At 49.6% G+C, this 21,559-nt stretch overlaps 1 protein-coding gene across 2 annotated transcripts in view; it reads left to right on the top strand.

Annotated features, from left to right (window-relative positions):
- The first annotated feature begins 295 nt into the window (after positions 1-295).
- Positions 296-21,559, top strand: part of Cad96Cb (protocadherin Fat 4-like Cad96Ca) — a 261,784-nt gene continuing 240,520 nt past the window's right edge. Inside the window, exon 1 of one of the 2 annotated variants that reach the window (XM_077657731.1) lies at positions 296-899. The gene's annotated coding sequence lies outside the window, so the exon portion shown is untranslated. The remainder of the gene's footprint in view (positions 900-21,559) is intronic. The other variant, XM_077657732.1, reaches the window with a different exon arrangement.

Here is a 21,559-nt window from a genome sequence, read left to right as displayed (position 1 = left end):
ATTGTTAATGCGAATTCTGTGAAAGAACTGTGAAATCCTTGATTCTTACAGACGGCGTTGAGCGACCGCAGGTACAACTATATTTGCTGCCGGGTACCCCAGATGGCGGCTGGGTCGCCTACACAACCCTTCAAACGAGCTGCTAGTGGAGAGTGCCGTCACAGGAGAGAAGGGACACTCCTCACGATGAGAGAGAAGGACAACAGACGCTCGCACCAGGGGGCGCGTTGCCTGGCAACCGGACGCCCCACAACAACAACTTTCGTCTGCTGCTGCTCCGGCCTCGGCGGCCGTTGGCGGGTTGGGGGAAGCCCCGAAGGAGGAGGTCGGTCGGGCAGGTGCCATTCCTTTGTTGGACCAGGTAGCGCGAGGAGCGACTTCCAGCTCTGCCGCAAGCCGTGCGTGCGAGTGCAGTGCCGCTGCCGTTGACCGAGTTCTGCCGTCTCTCCCGCGCTCCGCACATGCCGTCGTCGCCGCTGCCTTGCCCCGGTCCCGGCGACGACGCGGGTCGCCGTTGTAACCCCACGGAGGAGAAGGATTGGCGATGATCGCCGCCTCCTGTTCATTTACGCCTACCTGAACGGATACCTCACTGGCTTCTTCCTAGTGCTTTCCATCGCCGTCCTGGAGTGGTGAACGCTCGGGCTGTCATCGCCGTCGCACGTTTTCTCCCCTTACGAGGAGTGCAGTCTTTCTTTGGTTCCGCTAAATGGTTTCCGTGGCACTGACCGTTGGGATTTGACAAGCTTGCGGCCTGCGCGCGCAGGATTTTTACTCGAGTGCTTTGCGAGTGTGCGTGTTTGTGAATGTGTGTGCTCTACACCACTATCCTGTGGATTTCTTGACCGGATACACCGCCTCCCGGACACGCTGCAGTACGCTGAACCGCAGGATTTCGGGTAAGCGCTCAAGGCGAACTTTTTTTTTAATACGTCTACGAGTGGTTTTAGTCGTTTTCACGGATTTGTGATAAACGTGAATGGTATATTAGGAGTTTATACTTGGTCCGGCGTGTAAGCGTTGTGCTTCGTCAACAACACCGTGCAATATAACAGTTCCACATATGTGACCTAATCTATACAGGCATTTAATTAGACGCTATATTTCTTTTGACGTGTATGTCACTTCACGGCTCTTTCCACGTCGTTACTCCTTTTTTTTTTCTTCTCTTGCAAGCCACAGAATGGCTCTCAGGGTGGTGAATGTCTTACAGCGCACCTACTCCTGCCCCCAATGAAGGCTTTTGACTTGACAATGCAAACACTAATACATCTTCAGGGCACACAGAATTGAGCAAACAGAAAAAGATGATCACGTAACCGAGAGGGCGTAAAGGTCGTGGCGCTCATTCAAGGTGATGGAAAGGCCTTTTTCCACGAAACAATGCGTGACTGCCTTACTTCATCAAATTCAATTGCCACGCAGGAGCTCTCTGCGTCATCACTTGAAATCTTGGAGGTCTGTTCGAGAACTAAATCTATCACTCTTTATTCTCTTCAAATCGGAGAGGAAGCATCGTGAATAAAAACGGCTGTTCATTACTTTACCTGATGACGCCGGTGGGCACTTTATGGTATAGACTATGTGAAGGCCATGCTATTGGTTCTCGGTGGCTTTTAAGTGCAAGGGTTTGTAAGGCCGGGTCCTCTCACAAAGCCCATGCCCGTAAGCCAGCCAGAATAACAGCGCAGTCGGCATAACCGTGTGATATTTCCTGGCACAATTGGCTGTTCTTGTCCAAGAGTTGGTTGACAGATAAGCACAGTCAATGTACGATGCGCAAGCGTATAGCGGCTCATAGAAATGTCTTGCATGATTTTCGTACTCTTGCTATCCCTCATATTTCCTGCTTCGCAGTTCAGAACAGATAAAAGGAAACTTAAATAAATGGAAAATTAAACGGGGAGAATAACACTACTTCGCATTAGAATATGTTTTTAATGAACTTCAGATAATATTTGCTTGTTTATTGCCCGTATGTGCGCCTAAATAGGAGTCTAATATTCTTACATCACAATGTGTGGTTTTATAAAATGTGCCGTCGATGTTTGGTTGGCTCATTACAGCCGAAGAAAAAAATGTTTTGCAGGAACTATAGGTCTTACTTCACCAAGAGTGCCCCAAAAACAGGACTTGCATCACATACATTCTTCGCAGGCAATATGTCGGTCCAAGAAATGTGCAGCCCTACTTACGAGCCGTCGTTTCCAAGCAATGGAAATGGGGACAGAAAAGTTGCAACCGACTTAAGATTCTGAGTTACTCTCATTGAAAGCCTGCGGTTGGGAGATCAAACAAGTATTTAACATCAAAGAAGTATGATGGCACGGGATCCCCACTAGACATTTCACTTCCGTAGCGCCTCTTCAGACGCCCCTCTACCAGGGACTTATCGTCGCAATCCAGACTTTGAAAGTTTTCTGCGCGCAAGTATGCAAACCACAGAGGGCTTCCTTGCCGAACGTCATTCAAGATTAATAGACTTCCAGAAAACTACAAAAAAATAGGATTTGGCACTAATTCAGCAACCGCTGACTGATATCCGGCGATAAAAGTAGGCATTAAGATAAATTTATGCTAAATAGCGTACAGAGCTGCTGTGAGGACCCCAGGTGAACTTCGACAATGTAAGGTCCTTCAGTACACAAAGGATTCAATTCAATTCATTTTAATTTACGAGAAATTTTGAAGGATACCTGGGCTAAAAGCTGTGAATCACAGCTTGACATGGCCCAGGAAACCTCTACAAGACAGTGCCGACATAGTTATTAGCAATAGTTAAGAGAAACAATGGATAGATCTAGAATAGCAGATACTATACAATAATAACTGAGTGGTATTCAAAACACAAACAAGTTTAGTTTCCAAATATTATCAGAAATAACCCAAGAATATTATCATAAATAACTCTCTCCTTCCTCCTCCTTTCGCATGTGGCCGGCGCTGCCGGGATTGAACCTCGTATTGAGTAGCCTGACGCCTTGGGCTATAAGCGACGGCATTTAGGGTGTTACTAGTCGAAGGCATTTACTGTTTATTAAGTTTTTATTTTGCGTGCATACAAGCACGTAAGCACGCGGGCTTAAGAGCATGCCGCCGCTGCTGTGGCCTAGTGGTTGAGCATCCACCTCGCATGCGGGAGGTGCGGGGTTCGATACCCAGTGCCGCCGGGTACCCACCGGTGATACAATGGGTACAAGCTTTCCCCTGGCCTGGTGCTCGGCTTATCTGGGGTGAAATGCTTGGAAAAATGGGTCTTCGACCCCACCTTGAGTAGTCGAAAATACCTTGTGTCATGGCGCTCTTTGGCCCTAGATGCCGCTGCGGCATAAAAATCTATAATTATCATCATTAATGGTAAAATACATGCTGCTAGTGCACCTCCGCAGAGAAGTTAACACTTTCCCAGTTGACACGGTAGAGCGTATTCGGATGGGAAGTCATTTGTTGTGAATGAGTGCCGAGAGCACCACATGCCTCCGATAAAGATCCAGTAGAACGACCTAAAACGTCAACGCGACAAACGTTAGTTCCTTCCTTCCATCTCTGGGCTACTAACAACTGCCATGCTCTTGAGTTGCGAGATCGGGGTCACTGTGGCCTGTTCTATACCCTTGAACTTTTTTCCCACGCAGTCTGTTACACCCACGACAGCGTTCATGCAGTGCTTATTTTTTGCGAAGCAGCCGCCGAGAATGCATCCTCTCTACAGTGTGGCTATCTGCAGCGCACCGTCGCCCGAAGTTCCGCATCGCGACCGCCGATCATTGCGCGCAGAAGCTCACGATAAACTGTACTGCGAAGTGAAGTCTACGGACGGACAGGAAGACACGGAATGGCGTTAACTGGCGACTGAACTTTAGTGCAGCGAACACATATTTAGAAACGCCAGTGGCCGTGGAAACATCAACAAACGCGGATCGCTCGGAAAGATCAGCCGAAGGGTAAACTGCAACACAATGAAGCACGTGTCACACAAAAGGCAAGATTGAACCAGGCGGCGTAACTAGTTTTAGATTTCAAAGTTTCGTTCCTGCTTCGATGATCTTTGCCCTTAGCGCGTCACCCTGAGTGATTAAGCATGGTCGTGGCATGTAAATAAAATAAAATTCACGTATATCCGAGAACAAAATGCTTCCCAGCAACATTCTATATCAGGCAATGTGTATCAAGGAGCGACTCCTCTTTCTGAAAACGCGGCAGTGGGAAACAACGCTTGTAATTTACAGCGTTCGGCTGCTATCCCAAGGTCGCGAGATCGAGCCCCGACGGCGGCAGCCACACTTCGTAGCCGGAGAAATCCAAAAGAGCTCTTACGCTGTGCGATGTCAACGCACGGTACAGAATCCCAGGAGGCCTAAATTAATCTGCAGCGTCTCTCATAACTCCACACACTGTTTCAGGACGTTGAACCCCGCATACCGTAGCTTTTGAAAAAAAATGCGTACAATATAGAACGGAGACAATTGCGTTCTGAGTGCGCATGCGTTCTCATCAGCAATCTGGCGGGATTTAAAATGTAAAAAAAAAAAAAATAAAGGATGAAGATCACCTCGGTCACCGCACCGTAACTCACTGTACGAGACAATGAAAATGTAGCCCCGTAGCACTCGGGTTTCTTTTTTTTTTCTATCCCTAGGGCGCGCTTCTCCGCTCGATGTCGACATGCCACGAAGGTCAAACGACGCAGTCTCGCATCGCGTCCAGCCCAGGTCTTGTAGAAGCAGTGCGCGTAACCTCCAGCGGCATATGCACACGCTCACCTCTGCGTCGTCGTCACCCCTGTGTGTCCCCGTTTTTTCGGCCGCCCCGCTTAATTCGCGGCGGTGCCCGCTTGGCGACGTTCCCTCGGCGGGAACGAAACCATCCAACGCGCGGCGAGTGCGTATGTGTATACCGTCTACTACACCGGAGAGGGGAGAACTGCTCGGCTCCTCAGCCGTGCACACAAGCTCAAACTAGGCTGTACTCAGCACTCGGTCCCGCCAGCGTAAGCGCATACCCTCGAGAGAAACAAAGGCGCCGTCCAGCGACTAGGGCGTCGAGCGACAATTGCAGCTCGACCTCCTGCTCGCTCGCTGCAGCAGGGGCCGACCAGAGGACACGAGATCGTGGCGAATGAGTTAGGCAACGATGGCCTGGCGTTGTGTGCCCGTGTGTAGAAGGATGATGTTGGGAAGGGCTCTGATCACGCTGTATTCGAGGCAAGGAGTTTCTCGGCTGTTTGGATTGGATGAAAGCACCTCCAGCGTCCAGTGTGCGATTCGGGAAGAGTCGCCAGATTTGGCACCGCCAGCGAGCGGGCTTTTACATACCCGGAGCACTGTGGACCGTGTGTGTGTCACAGGTAGTACGATCATTCTGGTTTATTCATCCAACGGTTTGAGACCGTGAACCGTGCTCTATTAGTGTGGAACGGTCCACCGTTGGATGAATAAACCAGGATAACGGTACACGTTGTCATTTTCGCATGTGCTAGTTTTCCCTGTCCCATTAGGCAAACGCAGACTGCTTCTATATATATATAATGCGTGTGTGCGGGCCCCTGGGATAGAGTATCTTTACTCGACCCGTCTCGGTATACGTCGCCCGTTGTCCTCTGTTCGTTTGTTGTCTCCGCAACTTAACAATGCCTGGCAGCATCCAATGCCATCCCTGCGTCGCCGTCGAGTTGCGCCGCGAGCAATTGTGACTCGGTGGCAAAATGCGCTGCAGCCCCTTGCAGCTTCAAGCTCGAGTATTTGCATGACTGATTCCTTTCTCTGAGTGCGCGCCCATACGTTGATGACAAGCACGAAAGAGAGTGAGTCTAATTGGAAGCCGTGCGGTCGGGGCACATGGAGGCAGAAGACCCTGTTGTACATCGTTTGTGGTAATGATAATGACGAACGAAGGAGGACAGATGCGTCTGTGCTTGTTTCCAGGAGCTCCAAAAATCAGTTCTTCTGTCCGATCACTGCTGCCCGGAAACTATCAATCCTCTAGTCACTCCTTTCAGAAAGCGCGGCACAAAAACAAGGCGCCTATCAACGTTAACACTGGCGCTTTATATTCTATTGACACTTTCGTAGCGGTAAGTGGGGTTGTACTTTCGAACCAAATCGCACCCTTCTTTCCATGGCACTGTACTTCATGCAAACTGCCATCACTGGTGAGTTTATTGTAGAACTTCTTAAACGGTCTCACCAATAGTTTTGTCAGTAGGAGCAATCAGAGATTTCAAAGCAAGAATTCAAAGGAGCATTCCGTTCCGGAGGCGTAATAAGCCTTCTGTCGGCACTCATTCGAGCCAACAGGCCTGCCGTTCCGAAAACGCTCATAAGCACTCAAGCACACTATGGCTAGAATAACTTAGGGTCCTGCAGTTATTTGTGACGTCAAAATTCTTCCTTGGACATGCACTTTCACATGCATCCATATATACCTCATTAGGTTTTACTATATACTTTTTCTCCTGATCAGCTGTTCTGAGCTCACTAACGTCTCCTTCCATTCCTCCTTCCTTTTTCGAGTTAGTTATCTTTACTCGAACCTTTGCATGACCTGCAACGCGCTTCCGGAGAGCTCTAAATACACAGCACATTAACGCCAAGTGCGTCCGCTCAAACACTCCGGTGGCACGAAGCCGTGCCTAAACGCGCCACTGGCCGACAAAGTCCGCCTATTTTGTCTGAGTGAGGCCAAGGTCGGCCGCCACCGTCGGAGAACAAGGCATGACCGTTGGCACCGATACCCACTCAGTGGTGGATGTAGCACGCGGCCCGCGCGTTTCTGGGAGCCATGGGTGCGTGCGCTCTCACGGGAGCCCCGCAGGGGGAGTTCGTCGGCGCGCCTGTTCGCGCTTGACAGGTTCCGCGTGGTGGGTGCTGCACGGATGCTCTGTAGGCCTGCATAAGCTCTTTTCAAAGTGCGCATGCGTGCTGCGCCCCCCGGTGCACGCATAGGAAACGGGAGACGTCCTCCTGGTTGCACGCGCTGCAGATTGTTTGCACTTGGAGTGAAGATGCGTTCTGTGAGGTGCGCCTTGAACAAAAGTAGAAAAAAAATGGATCTGGATGGATTCGCTAAAAAGAAGTAAAGACAGTGCCCATTGCCCTGCTTGGTCACTACACGCTGAGATACCCTCTAGGGAATTCTTAATGCCTCTTAAATTTGCTCTAAAGCGTGCAACCAACTTTTCTACAGTATTTTCTTGTTATTGGTGGCTTATAGTCGCATTATACAGGGTGTTTCACCTAACACTTGACAGTTTTCAAATATAGGCTTTTCTTTAGTTTGAAGAGCACTTTTTCGGCATAGCTGTGTAGTGCATAATAGATCTGAGGCGTGCTAACTAGAAAGATAATGAACTAATAGTGAAAGTTAAGTTTTAAACTATTGCTTTTAGGGCCATTAATTATTGAGAGGCGTGTAGCCTACCTTAAGTAATATCCATATCCGTTTTTAGAATTTAGAAAACGCGGTTACCTTTGGCGCTGTGGCCCCAGAAATTTTGGCTATTTCAACGAGTTCGTTGACCAGCGTGCTAGTTAACCAGGTACTGGACAGCGAATAAAACGAAACAACGCCTGGGCGATGCTTTCCGGTGCGATATGGCAAGATCGGTAACTTTTCCAGCAGCCCTGCTTGTATGTTTGGCCGTCTCTCTAGGGGTGCATACGCCGTGGTGGAGAATGCCGCAGGCTCCCATCACCGCGTTTCGTTGCACCCTCGCCTTGAGGTACTCCGCCCCACTGATATGTCCGAACGTATCGAGTCAACTATACAGGTAACGCGGAGGTTTCCATCCGGTGGAGAAAAAGAGCGTTTATTTCCTTTCGATCTTCTTCGGCGCGTGCACACCGCACACGAATTGTACAGGCGCATCATTGATTCTCGCACACCAGGAACAAGTTAGCCGCTTCACTAAAATAACAGCTTCGTTGCTGCACATGCGGAATCCGGAAGGCTGAATCAAAAATGGCGCGGCCCGTCGCAGATACTATACAAGAGCGATCGCCTAACCTTAGCATGGAACTCAGGTTTTTCTTTAATGTAACAGCACAGACCACTTCATTCTTTACGCAGAAAATTCCGGTTACGATTCTCCCTAAAGCGAAATTTGAACGGAGCTCTGTCGGCGTTTCAGGCTCTGTAGGCTCATTTATTGCTTTTCTGGGTCGTCGGCACGTCTGGCGACGATAATATTTCGATAGTAGTATATAAAAGAAGCAATTCACAGCGCCCGAGAATGTGTCTATTAGTCCGATAAAAGTATTAGTTGAACAAGACGACGATGTGCGATGCACAGAGCAACAGTGTGTTGCAGTTTAAAACGAAGTATTACCGGCTGCAGCGATAGACTAGTGCTCTCGTGATGTGGCCAGCGAAGGTGATCTGCTCACGGCACCGCAGGTTCGGCGGCAATATTTATATTTATTTATTTATGGTTTGGCTCGCTTCCACCGAAGGTGCCGACGTGGCTCAACTCACGAACGGGCGCTTAGGAGCTGCGCTCTAAAAGTGAAAAGTGACGTCATTGAAGCCGTGAAGTCATGTGGCTTTTGGAATGTGGCGTCAATACATAGGAGGCTTGCGCCTAGAACTTCTTTCTCAGCCATGAGCGCGTGCTTCCCTAGAGTGTCGAGCGTAGAAACGACTCTCAAGCCCTTGTTTACAAAGTAAAATGGGCAGAAAAAAAGAACAGAAAGTTGCACAGCCCGTAACTCCAGAGGCAAAACGGGCTAAGCCTTGTTGACCAGGGGGATTTATCAGATCCCTTTCGTATCAGTCCTATAGGTTGAACTGTTGTGCAATAGGCACTAGAGTGTGACCACCGCACGCGCCTCAAACCAAAGCACGCGTGCGCACTCTTTCCGTCTTATTTTTGCCTCTATAGGAAGGGTCACCACGGAGGTGGCCGGGGGAAGTATGGACAGAAAGCTTCGCTACTCACATGTGCACCTGGCGTATATGAACGGTAACGACGTCGGACAGGTAGCGGGAATCACCGGCTGCACGACCCAGATACGTCGGCCCGCGTCACAGCCGCGCCTCAAACACGGGACAGTACACTACGCGCTGGGGAACACTGGTTTCTCTCGGGCCGTACACGCAGCGGGCAAGGCGAGAAACAACCAAAGGAAGAAGGCGCTCTAAAAATAAAGAAACTGACGTCGTCGCCAAACAAAGGCCCCGAACAAAGGGAACGCCGGTGTTCCGTACATACACTGACGTGCCAGAGTAGGCGCCTTTCCGATTCGCTTCCCAAAGGTAAGGCCCTCTACCTCCGGCCTGTGTTTGTTTCGCTTGTTTCGCTCCCGCGATGTGTGTTGCAACAAGTGCGAAAGTGCGTCGAATGTGCGTGTGAGTGGGTGCCGCACCGATATGGAGGACCGGGGCACCGCGGAAGTCGGAGAAATATGTGGAATATGCTTCCGTATAGCTGCCGTTGCTTGCGGGCTGTGTGCTCGTATAAGTGCAGACGCCGCTGCATACGCTGCGTAGTGCGCGTAGGTGTTCGCGCTGCGAGCTTTCCTTAGAAGGAAGCCTTATCATGCGGGCTGTACAGTACACAACCTGTTTCGGGTGGACAACGCGGCAGCACTTGCCCTTCACTTGAAGACGGAGCGCGGCCCTTTAATCTTACGGGACCGCATCGAGAACTCACACTGCAGAAGCGAAGTCAAAAACGAACATAAGAAACAGGAGCGACGTGTGGCTTGGTCCACTCGTGTACGGCAGTAAAGGATGAGGTCAGTGGAGACCGCAAATCGAAATAAACAAAAGCTCCGCAGCATACCCGTAAACAATAAAAAAAAAGAAAACGTGTTGCCGCACTCTCGCGCACTAAAGGCAGGCTCCCGAATAGATGACAAGCCCACAGAGAACGCGCCTCTGTAATTGCCGCTTGTTTCCACGCTGGTCGTCGTCGTTCCATGGCACGACCCCGCCATCGGAGGATGGCGCGCGTGGACTACTGCGCCCTGTATAGGGAGCAAGAGAGAATGGAGGTTAGGAGAAGCTGCGGGCCAGCGTTCGGCCGAGAGCATGTAGCGTACGGCCCGGTGTAGAGCGACGCCCCGTAAACACGCGTACGCACGCCGCGTACAAACAGAAGGACAAGAGGTGTAGATAAATAAATAAAGAAAAGAAAAAGCGGCCCACTAGCGAGCTTACGGGGTTGCACCGAGTGTACGAGTAGCCGTACGCGGTACTCCTGAGCACGCGATACAAGAAGAGCAGGCACTTGCTACAACGTGTACAGGAGTAGCCCTTTTTTGTTTGGCCTTCTTTTTCTTTCTCCGGTCACGGTGCGTTTTTGAGCGATGACCCTGCTTTGTCCGGTGGCTCCCATTGTCGCTGGCCTGCCCGGGACGAGCTGTGGCCCACGCGCACGCACGCGCGCTCTCCATTGTCGTCGAACGTTGCTCGATCGTTATTGAAACTGTCGTCGCGGTCGTCGTCGCCGAGGCGGGAGCTCATCGGTTGGGCGGCCCGGTTCAAGGTCGGCGCGAGTCCGCTCGCCGGCGCTCATCTTCCTTTGTCCCGTCTCCTTCGTCCTCAAGTGTACCTCGGCCCTTCGCTTCCTGCCCACACGCGCAGTGGTTCTCCTGCGCCGACAGACTTCTTCCTGCCGACTACGAAACTATACTTGCTAATGACGCAGATGCTGAAGAAGGCAGCTTTGGAATTTTTCTGAGAAAAGAAAAAACATAAGATGAAGGAAGGAGGCAGAACGGTTGCTCTCCGTGCGGCCGAATGTTCTGCCTTCGCCTGTCGTGATCGCGGCAGGCAGCTGGAGCGGCGGTCAGGAGGACCAACTTTGTCCTCGATGCTCAGAGGTGGTCACTTCGTTTGGCGTTTTGCCCATGCGTGCTCTGTGCTTTGAGAAATGCTTCGGGCAGGCAGGCAGTTTTCAGCAGTCGTAAGAATATATCTCGGTGGTGCTGCTTAAAGCGAGTCCGCTTTCCTGTTTCTGTGCCTCCGGGTTCGTGCTTGAAAAAAAAAAGATGTTTTGTACAGCCGAAAGCAGGAGAGGACGCAGAAATAAGCGCGAGGGCATGTGCTGTTCTCCTTTTTCTAAGTCGTTTCTATATTTCCTTGCTTCGGTTTCACTCCACTGGTATCCATCCGCGTGGGTTTGTCCTGTACTGATTCTGGTCTTCGTTCAGCCATACACGTAGATTGTGTGACACACATTTCTTTTACCTCATACTGGTTTCAATTTATTCACTGGCCCCCACATTGCAATTTATGCCTTTCCTCTCAAAGTTATTGTTTCTACTTTCTGGTGGGAAACAAATGCAAATCGACAAGTTTACGAGCACCTAATTTCCGCTTTTGTCGCATGAAGACGTCACGTGGCACGACTTCACGTTGCGGCTTGTCTCATTGTGTCAGGGAGCACTCAAATGCACTATCAAGCGCTGTCCTTCCCGCGCTAACATAAATTGGTCACGAATACCACGTATGTAAACTTGTAACCGTGGGCGCCCCGTCATGCACCTGGCATCTTGCAGGAGAGCTTGAAATCGGTAACAGACATATCTCCTGAAGGATGACTGGCTCGGGTTGGGTGGGTAGGACGTTGTTACTTAAGCTTCACTGCTTGTTGAGTTCGTTATAAAACCCATTAATGCATTAAGATCAGGGACTGTGATGGTGGAGATGAATTAACCTGCTACCGAAATGGCCTCTCAGGCTAAATTTAATCTTGAACTTGGCTATCACTGGCGTGTTTTAAGCTTCCTCGCGAAGATTTCGACACGTATACATTTCAGGCAAGAATATGCTTGCGGCGCATGGTACGCATGGCTGCAAGTGGACATTAATAAGCTAGAAAGGATCCAGAACTTGGCTATGCGCTGTGTGCATGCTAGTAATTTGAGAAATTTTAGTGTTTCCGGTGCAAAGGAAAAGCTTGAATGGAGAATCATTTATGCATCACTGGAAAGTATTGAGGCTAAAATTTCTTAAGACTATATTCCATAACATGACAGGCATCATTCGGAAGCAATATCTGTGCTAACCTGGCTATGACTCACCGCAGTTTTATCATGCCTGTAACATCAAAGAAATAAGATGCAAAACTAACTTTTTCAGGAAGTCTTTTTTTCCAAGAACGATCAGCAGTTGTAATAAACTGCCACAGGATACTGCTAGCATTACTGCCTCCGGTAATGCATTTTTTTGTCTTCGTGGTTTATGCATGGTACTTAACCCTCGTTTTCTGCAATAATTGAAACTTTTCTTCGTTACTTATCTGTTTCTTTTTATGCATTCATTGTTTTCGCCTTGTAATCCCGTCCACCACTGACCGTCACACGGTGCTGTGGGCACTATATAAATAAATAAGGATGTCCCTCTTCAGCTCGTCGCTAATAGCTCGCGATACTGAGAAGCAGATTTCCCCGCATGGCGGGACCGTCTGCTTTTAATCTTCACTACGAGGAAAAGGCCTATCCTCTAAGGCGTTCTAATGCTCATTGTGATCTTGGTTAGGTATTCAATCGTGACATTTTAAAACCTGACCGATTCAGCGTGAACAGTTGGCGACGCATTCACCCACTGCCAGTTTTTTTAATCAGCCTTAGGACTATTCTTTAGGTTACTAGCTTTTTTTTTTTCATGTGTTCCTCCCAACTCCAACCATGCTGTTCGTAAGTTCCGTCTCCAATCACCGAAGCAATCGCTCAAGGCGCCAACCCTCTCTGTGTGCGAATCCAAGCGTTGTGTAGCACACTATAGTAACCGGCATCATTTTCCGCACCGTCAGCAATGAGCGCTCGATTTTCAAAGGCACCAGGACAGCGTCCACTGAATTTTCTCTCTTTTTAATACCATTTAATTTTTTTTTCTTTTCTTCGGATCGTTCAACCCGTATTCCGGCAAGCGTTGGTGCCGTTTTTACGCTTGCGCGCCCAAATGGAACTGCCTGCTCTCAAAGAGGGGCGATACGAAAATGGCTCCGAGTATAAATGCCCATTTTTACACGCACGAAAGCCTGCGTGTATCCTGACTGGCCCATCAAAGGGGCCGTGAAAACTGAACGCCGGTTTTCCTGGGAGATATACGACAGTCGCGAAGAATCGAGGAATATGGAATCTATATTTTATGAAATTATATATGTGGAATTTAGTTTTCGTTCCTGAGTCTTTAAACTACAGGGTTGGATCACTCCTCACGATTAACCGTCGCGGAAAACCCCACTGACAGCCTGCACAAACCTCACACCGCGTTGTATACAGAAAAGGTGCCTGTTTTGAGAACCATCTCTTAGGGACTTGTTTTTTTTCTGCATTTGTTTGTGCGATCAGTGTTGAGGGTGAATTTAGACAACAGAAAGAATGATAAGGCAAATATAAATGGCCTACTTTTTTCGTCTGCATCCTTCGTGCTTGTTAATAAAGGCGTTTTGTAGCATCTACAATAACACAAAACCACCGAGTCATAATCAAGTGCTGGCACGAGCATTCGGCACAGCTGCGCGGCACTACAAAGCAGAGGGCTCCAATGGTGCCTATACTAATCTACTGAAAGGGTTCGGACAGCATGCTCCATTTCACACGCCTCATTAAAACTGCTTTGACCACATACCGACTAGTATAAATATCTGGTCGCAGCTCCTGAGCTCAACGTGCTGCTCCGTAGAGTTAACTCATTTACATCGCGGCTAATTTTAATGATCTCGTGCTTGTGCGGTGAAAACCGGACAAGTTCCATTATGCACCTCAGTGCTCGTACATTTGGTGGGAAGACGGCTTCACTTATACATGCGCATATGCTTTCTTGTTTCCAACAGTGTTTTAGTGCGCTCATATAGAAATTAATATTTCACCAAGTTCACTACCTGCTGCTCAATATAGCTTGGCATGGAAGCACAGAGATTAAGAATGATGGTTCACAGAACTGAACTGAAATGCATGCGTTGTTTTAATTTTTCAAATCTGACGAAGACCGAGTTGGCGCCTCGCTCGGTCATGGTTCTGGGCGGAAGACGCACTCTTTAAATCTCTTAATCTTTATTCTCCAGTACATGCTGTCTTTTTGAGAAAAAACTGGAGGATACATGTAAGCTCCTCATTAAGGGTATGACGCCATTTCTTTAATGGGTTATTACCCATATATGCAAATTCTAGACTTTACATTCATAGATCCCTGGGAGTCCTCATACCACTGCTGGCGAAGTGGTGCAGCAGTTAAGCGATGCGCCACTGACCTGCGATGGCAGGTGCTGCCACAAATGAGGCTTGTGTGACCCAGGCTGCTCTTCCCTAGCTAGCAACCTCTCGGGACCAACCATTAATTGAACCTGCCACGGTGGGCAACTTGCTCACCATCCTAGCTGTGGGTAGGTTGTGATGATCTCACAAGGTTACATGACCTATAGGTGGAACTTGACCACCCTACCTCGGCCCATTTTTTTCTCACAACGGCCACGGCGGATTTTCTGCACAACGGGAGCCTTAACGCTATCGCAGTAATATAAAACCTACTTCACGGTTCTTGCGAACAATCTTTGGGGCCGTGCTTTGAGGCCTGCTCGGCGTCTTATTTTATAAGTTCTTAAACGTGCCTGCAAGGGCGTTCCGTGACCCTTCCCGAACTTCCTCACAGTCTGGACAGCGTCGGAGTAGTTTGACAGGGAAGCCCGTTAATTATACAGGCCAAGTGCCCGATGCGTCCAATTGTCGCAGCGAAGACTGCATAAGCAGCATCACTATGAGAGGGGACGGCCTTCTTGCTCGCGAGAACGAATTCTGTTGTTACTTGTACAGTGAACTTGAAAATACCGCATTGGCATTATCCGTCCAGATGAACAACCTTCGCAACACACAAAACGTTGTGTTTTTCCCTCACGCTAATGGAATTTGCGGATATGAATTAAGTGCTCCCTTTCATACTGAAGCTACCTGTACATGCGGCGCCACCTGGACCCAGACCGACGCCAGGGCCTCCACCAGCGTCTTGATGGTGGCGGAGGTGGTTGTGCAGCTCGTACAACATGACTCGCTCGGAATGTGGTTCCGCCGGGGCCGAGGCAAGGAAATAAAGGGCCACCGCCACTAGAGGCAGCGAAATTTGCCGGCGCCGAGATTTATGGACGCGCGCTCCTCGTCTGCCGGCCGTCAGGCTCCTTGGGCCACCGGCGCTGCCCTCCTCGGGCCAGGCCCCTCGGACGCCACCTGGCGTCCGTCGCCGCCGTTGCGGGCGTGCTGCGCCATTCTTTTATATTTTTTTGATAACCAGTGCCGGCACTCCGGCGCGTTCCTCCGCCCGTAGGATGGAGCAGTGCTGCGTCGTTCCGTGCGAGGAGGAGACTGCACGCACCTCGCACCTCCAAGTCGCCGCGCGCCGGTGCAGCCGGGTCGGCAGCCGCAGTGCCGGCGGCGCCCTGCACTGCTGCCGTATATCTGTCGGCCGCCCCGCATAGCTTGGCTGGTTGCGTTAGGGGGTTGCAAGGTCAGCAGGAAGGGGAGACGCCCGTGTAGCCAGGCGGCCCTTGTTTCTGCGTGATGGCGGCTCCGAAGCCGACGCCCTGATCTCTGCGTGGCTTGCGTGGGCAGCCAACAAAGAGGCGCCGGTCAGCGGCCGCCATGCGTTCGTTTTGCTCCGGTTTCGGCCTGCCGTTTCGACGCTGCTTTCCCGACCGTCGTAACGTACACAGACCACGTCCCTGCTTCTCTTTCTTCCTCGTAGTTCTTCGTTTTTATTTTAACCGGCTTCCTAGCGCCCATACTCATTATTCTTATTGCCACATTTTTTTTTTCGTGACAGCGAAACCTGCTGCCTCGCCTCTTATAATTCCATACAGTATGAAGGAGCTGAGCTGACAACGAAAGGTGATCTTTAAGTAAGAAACGACGTCACGTCTCGCATTTATATTGTCTCTGACAAGTTGAAATTCGTCTAGGTGTATTTTGTTTCGGAACCAAATGTATTTCCACTTGATAATGGCAAAAAAGCTACTTCCCCTGAAAATGGAGCCGTTAGGAAACGAGTGGAATGTGCCCCTATATTAAGGTACCTTGTATTTCGCAACCATTATAGCACTTTTAACGAACAAAGAAGGCGAAAAAAAATACTAAGCGTAAAAAAAACTAAACACAAAAATCGCAACTTTTGACTTAAGTGCCAACGTCACGAGCCTGAATCAGGCAAGCTGAAAATAATGTTCTAAATATCACTGCACCACTCAATTTTTTTTTCAGTAATCGAACTGACTTTTACTATCGAACAAATGCGAACAGAGTCAGGAGAGATCTAGATGACGGAGAGTTATGAAAGCCCCGCAAAAACCGTATGGGGTTGTGCTCAGTTTTATTTAACTACTTCTACGTCAAAGGAGCATGCACGTTAGCCTCGAGTCGAGAAAAAAAAACGCTACTACGAGAAATCTTGTTTACTCAGTGTTGAGCTCGTAATGTGCGCTCCCTGCCACCGCTACACAGCTGGATACGGGTAAATCATAACACTGAAGCCGCGTGCGCTACCGCAAAGGGCCTCTTCCAGTGTGAATCTGCCCATTGTGTGCGTACCGTGTTGTTGAGAAACAGCGGAGGGAGCACAACAAAATCACGCGACGAGCTAACTCCGCAAAAGAAAGTTAGGGGGTTGAAGGACGCGCCCTCTCCGGTCGCAAAGAAAATAAAAAGTAGACAAACGCGCAAAGGTCCAGACTGCCGCTGAAGAGAATTAGCAGAGCAAGTAACAAAAGCGGGGGATAATAAAGTAATCGCGGCGTTTCCGCTGGTGGCTGGCAAGCGCCAGCGTGGCCACTGGGCCGTGACTCGCTTGGTCACGCAAGTCCCATGGAACCCCGCATAAAAGCCTCTGTAAACGCCATGGAAAGATGCGTGAAATGTGAAATAGTAATGTGGAAAGAGAAAGAGAGGGTTTCGGAGGTAATGGCGTGGCATGCGAGCAACGCATAACAAATGCGAAAACCGCGTTCGACGTAGATTTTTGTGCACGTGAGTGAGAAGAGGCAGGAGGGCTTAAGGTGCTGGCCGGCGCATAAATTAAGATAAATTGTGCGCGCAGGGTTCGTACATTCTCACTATTCGTGGCACTCCAGCACAGTTTGGAAAATGCAGGTTCTTGGGTTGCACTCGGTACGAGCAGTCTATCTCTTTCGCTCCTGGAATTTACACGAGTTGTGTGGTTTTGTATTCGAGATCTTTTCGTACCAACACTATTTTTTTTCTTGAGGGCAATTGCAGTGGATGCCTGGTATAAGCTTGTGTATACGCAAAAAATGATAAATAAAGCCCGCGCCTTGAAGTATTGAAAGTACTAAGGAGAACCATGGCAGGAACCTTAAAATTCGGTCTTATCATATAGACCGATTCCAAAAAACACATTCCGCATGCGCACTATTCTTGCTCAGGTCAAGAGGTGTTTAGTGCCCGATGCTTCACCACCAACGAGTACACATGGTGTTGAGGTACAGTTCGGTGAAGGGTCGGACTGAAGCGCCAGAATAAGCCTTAATGACTGGCATGACTCCGTCGAAAAAGGTAAAGATGAATAAAATCCCTGAACAAGCCAGTACTAGTGTACTCCGGTGTTTAAAAACGCATGCTTGAGCTTGAAACTCACGTAATCGAATGTTCATAGGAAATCAAATTAAGGCGGAGTATTCTAAGACCATATATATTGACTACATGCCGAATAACATCAAGATGTAAGACTGTCTTGAAGTCCAGGCGCGCACGAGCCAGCAAGGCAGAGTTTTTTACGTCCTTGAGGTCGAACATTTCCTGAGAAGCCAAGTATAAGTAGCGACCGGTCAAGAGATGTTTTCAGAAATGCAACTACGGCATGTGCTCATCTTCGCGAATGTTTTACCCTCTCGAGTTGACGACGTCGCTTGCAGGCAGACTGACAGAGTGGGAAAAATGTTTACTCTAAATTGAGTTTGAAGGGAGGTCAGCAGGAATTGTAGCGTATAAAAGAGGTTCATGTTTATCTGTCTTCAAGCTCTCGGGCACAACACACCAATCCAAATCGAAGGACAAAAATTTTTGCAGGTGTGATGTACAGGCGCGCAGGTATGAAACGAATTCACGTAATTCCGCCGTGTGATCTTGATTTCGCCTTAACCTTGTCTACTTGCTCCGACAAACTGTGGTGTACAAACCGATACTTTCTCTACTGCAACGCTACTAAACTCTGTGGAACCAAAATTTCCACCCCGTACTTTTTTCGCCGTCTTGGCGTATGCTTGAAGATGCGCTTGCTGCCAAGACGGATAAATCGGCACAACTCTCGGACACCGGAAGGAAAAAGGAGCTTGAAGGAGTTCTGTTAACGTCTCCATTTAGGTGCATTCGTCTTTCACTACGCATTCATCATATTAGGAGTGGTGAAACCACCTCCGACAACGGATGCCAACATCGCCCTACAAGGCGTCTAAATTAAACAAAGACCCGCAAACAGCTCGAAAAGAAAGCATCAACAACGCAGGCCGCTAGAACGTGTTTGCTGAGTGCACCGTTTCTTAATATTTGATTAAAACGTATGTCTATAACTTGTGAACCACATCAGTTCTTTTCATTCCCCTTAGTACGTTCCGTATAATACAGATGTTCTCTAGTAAAGTATATAATATATAGTTATATTTATATCATCTCGAGCAGCGTATCTCACCTAAATCACACTTAATCTTCTAGAAGCAGCTGTACCTAGACAATCTGCACGTATCTGCGCGTACTATCGCAGTGTATACAATCTCAGGCAAACCGCAGAAATCAGTGCTCCAGAGATTTTTCCAGGAGGAGGTGGATAAAGCGATATCTAACGGTGCATCTCTTTCGGCTCCACTACGACCAATCGGCACGCCGGGTGGGCGCGGTGTCATTACTAAGCGATAAGCCCTCCAGAATTACCTTTAAAATTGAGCACCTCTCGTCTGATTACCTCAGCGAGGGTACTCAGGCATGACATATGCAGCGCACTCTACCGGTGTTGTCCTACGGCCAAGTTTAGTCGTAAGTCGTAAGAAACAAAACACTAACGAGGAGTAGGCACGGGGGAAATGAAACGCGCCCGCAGGCAGCCAAACCCAGATCGGCGCGGACTCTGCCGCGACAGCGCTCGCTCTTGCTAGGAGGGGGGGGCAACGGAGCGACGCAATCGCTTCGAGGAATCGGCTACCCGTTCGCCCACCTTGGCCCCGTTTCTTCCGGACACGAATCGGTTTTCTCCCGCAGAAAGAGAGCGATCAGGCCGCCCGCAGCCCCGAACAATCGCTCACTGCCGATTGCGCGCGACCGCCTTGAAGGGGGATCCTCCCCTGCGCGAACAACGCCCAGTTCCAGCCGTCCGCTCCGAGGCACCGCCAAAGGGGTGCGCGACGGCCTGAAAGAACGAATACCCACCAGAAATGAAAGCAACGGCAGCAAGAAGTAAAGGTCCCTGCGCGTGGTTTTATGCTGCGCAGAAAAAAAATAAACGCGAGGACCTGCTTTGGATAGTAGAAGACTGCGGGCGAGAAACGCCTCTGTGTGTATACATACTGTGCACTGTACACTATACTGTCGTGCACATCACGCGGGAGGGGGGGGGGGGGGGGGGGTTCGAGACCACGTAATTGAGCTCGTCGTCATGCTCCGGCTACCGTGCGCACACACCTCGTGCGTACGCGTGCTCGAGCATATGGAGGGAGGCCGTAAGCAGAAAAACAGAAACTGTGCAGGACTTCGAATGCGCATGGCGCTCGCGTGAAGAAGCTCGTGCGTAATCTGCGTCGAGGAACATCGAGAAACCATGCTCCCTGCCTTGTGCATACAGTCCCAGTGGTTCCAGTCTCAGCAGACTTCTGGAATGGTTGGACCGCAAAACCCTCGACGTGTGTAGACCGCACTTATTTTTTTTTTCCTTTTCAGTCATTTTGCGTCGGTGTATATGCGAGGTACTGCGTGACAAATGGAGGTGCGCCAGGGCGAGGCCCTAACTGTCGTCGGCTGGTGCGCATACACAATCTGCTCCTTGCGTTCCTTCATGTTTACGTGTGTGTGCGTGTGTGTTTGTGCGTGCATAGCCCGCGGTGTGTAAGGCTGAGCATCTGCGGGGCAGTAGTTATTGGCGAAGCATATTTCGGAGGCCGAACGAAGAGAGTATTGCGACCAGAAGAAGGAAGAAGACCAATCGTCCCGGTGGACTACATTTTGTGCGCGTCGCTCGCCGCCGTGTGAGCACGCGCGCGCGCTCGTCTGTTTGCTGGGTCAGCTGTGTGGGGCGGGCGTTTGCTCAGCCTGCGATTGTGCGGCTGTGTTTGCAGAGGATCGGGACGGCGAGCAGAGCTACATTACCGCTGGCGCCGGCCTACGGCAAGAGGCCGGCCGCCTATGCGCGCGCAGGTAGGTGCCTGCAGCGACACCTTCACTATAGACATGTCGTGGGTATGTTTGATCGCTCTGTTTTTTTTTTTGTTCTAGCGATTTCAAAAGGGTAGCAAGCAATTGGCGTGTTTCATATACGGAACCCGTTTATAGAAGGCCGTTTGTTTGAACACCGAGCCTGTATATGCTATATGCGGATACAGGCCCTTTAGTGCACTTGTCGCTCGCATAGTCGACGATACAGCTCGCTGGAATTTATTACTCTGGATGCACGCTAAACAGGAAGGTTTCTCGTCTGTGACCTCAGTACTATGAACTTTACGTGTGCAAAAGCACTGCCGAAGTATGCCCTGCAAGCATCCTTCGCATTGTGTACGTTGACCTCTCACTGGGGCTGCATCAGCACGCAGGGTGCATAAGATGACGTCAGTCAGACACGGATTTGACTTTAGAGAAGTGTGCATCGTGCATGATCTACACGCGGTTATAATTAAAGGGCAACAACGAGCCGAAAAAGATGCACCCACGTCCCATTAACCAAGTTTGACGCGCTTCCAGCGTTCTGCGAGCGCTATACCGCGACCAGTGTCTTCATTCAGAGAAGCTGAAGACAGCATCTGTGCTTTCTCTAAATGAAGGCGAGACACTCCATGCTTCCAGCACTGACCTGTACTTGATCCGAAAGGTGCGCTGTAAACCGGTACGCTTGGCCACCGGTTGGATATAACTGAAAGGTTTCTTGTAAGGCCAGCAAACTGCCGACAAAAGGCACCTCATTTTGGCCATCCTTGTCCATCAATCACCGGCGTGACAGGCAAGGAAAAATGCAGTGAGCGATGTTGAGACACTATGAGCGTTTTTTTTTTTTGCTTTCTTTGCATCTTTAAGACCTAAGACAAGGTGCAAATCAAGTTCTCCGATGGTCTAAACGGGGCTGCCATTTCCATGAAGCTCGCCTTTCCCGGATAATTTGAGTTTTCGCGCTGAAAGGTGCTGTCGACTCGCAATCTTCTGCTGGCGATTCTATCTAGATCGGCCTGATCAGGCTCTGACGAACAGGGCGGCCGTGTGCTGGCACCAAGTGCGTCCGTGCGTTGGCTGCCGAGACGTCAAAGGCTCACGACCCTACCCTTCATACGCAGTGTACGCAAGGTATATAAAAACAAAAGAAATTATTCGGCTCTAGTAAGAATAAAAAGAGGAAACGGGCGTTCAAGAGCAAAAGCGTCCGT

Source organism: Amblyomma americanum, chromosome 3 (assembly GCF_052857255.1).
Source record: "Amblyomma americanum isolate KBUSLIRL-KWMA chromosome 3, ASM5285725v1, whole genome shotgun sequence".
In the NCBI taxonomy this organism is placed as follows: Eukaryota; Metazoa; Arthropoda; class Arachnida; order Ixodida; family Ixodidae; genus Amblyomma; species Amblyomma americanum.
This window is presented reverse-complemented; position numbering and strand designations above follow the sequence as displayed.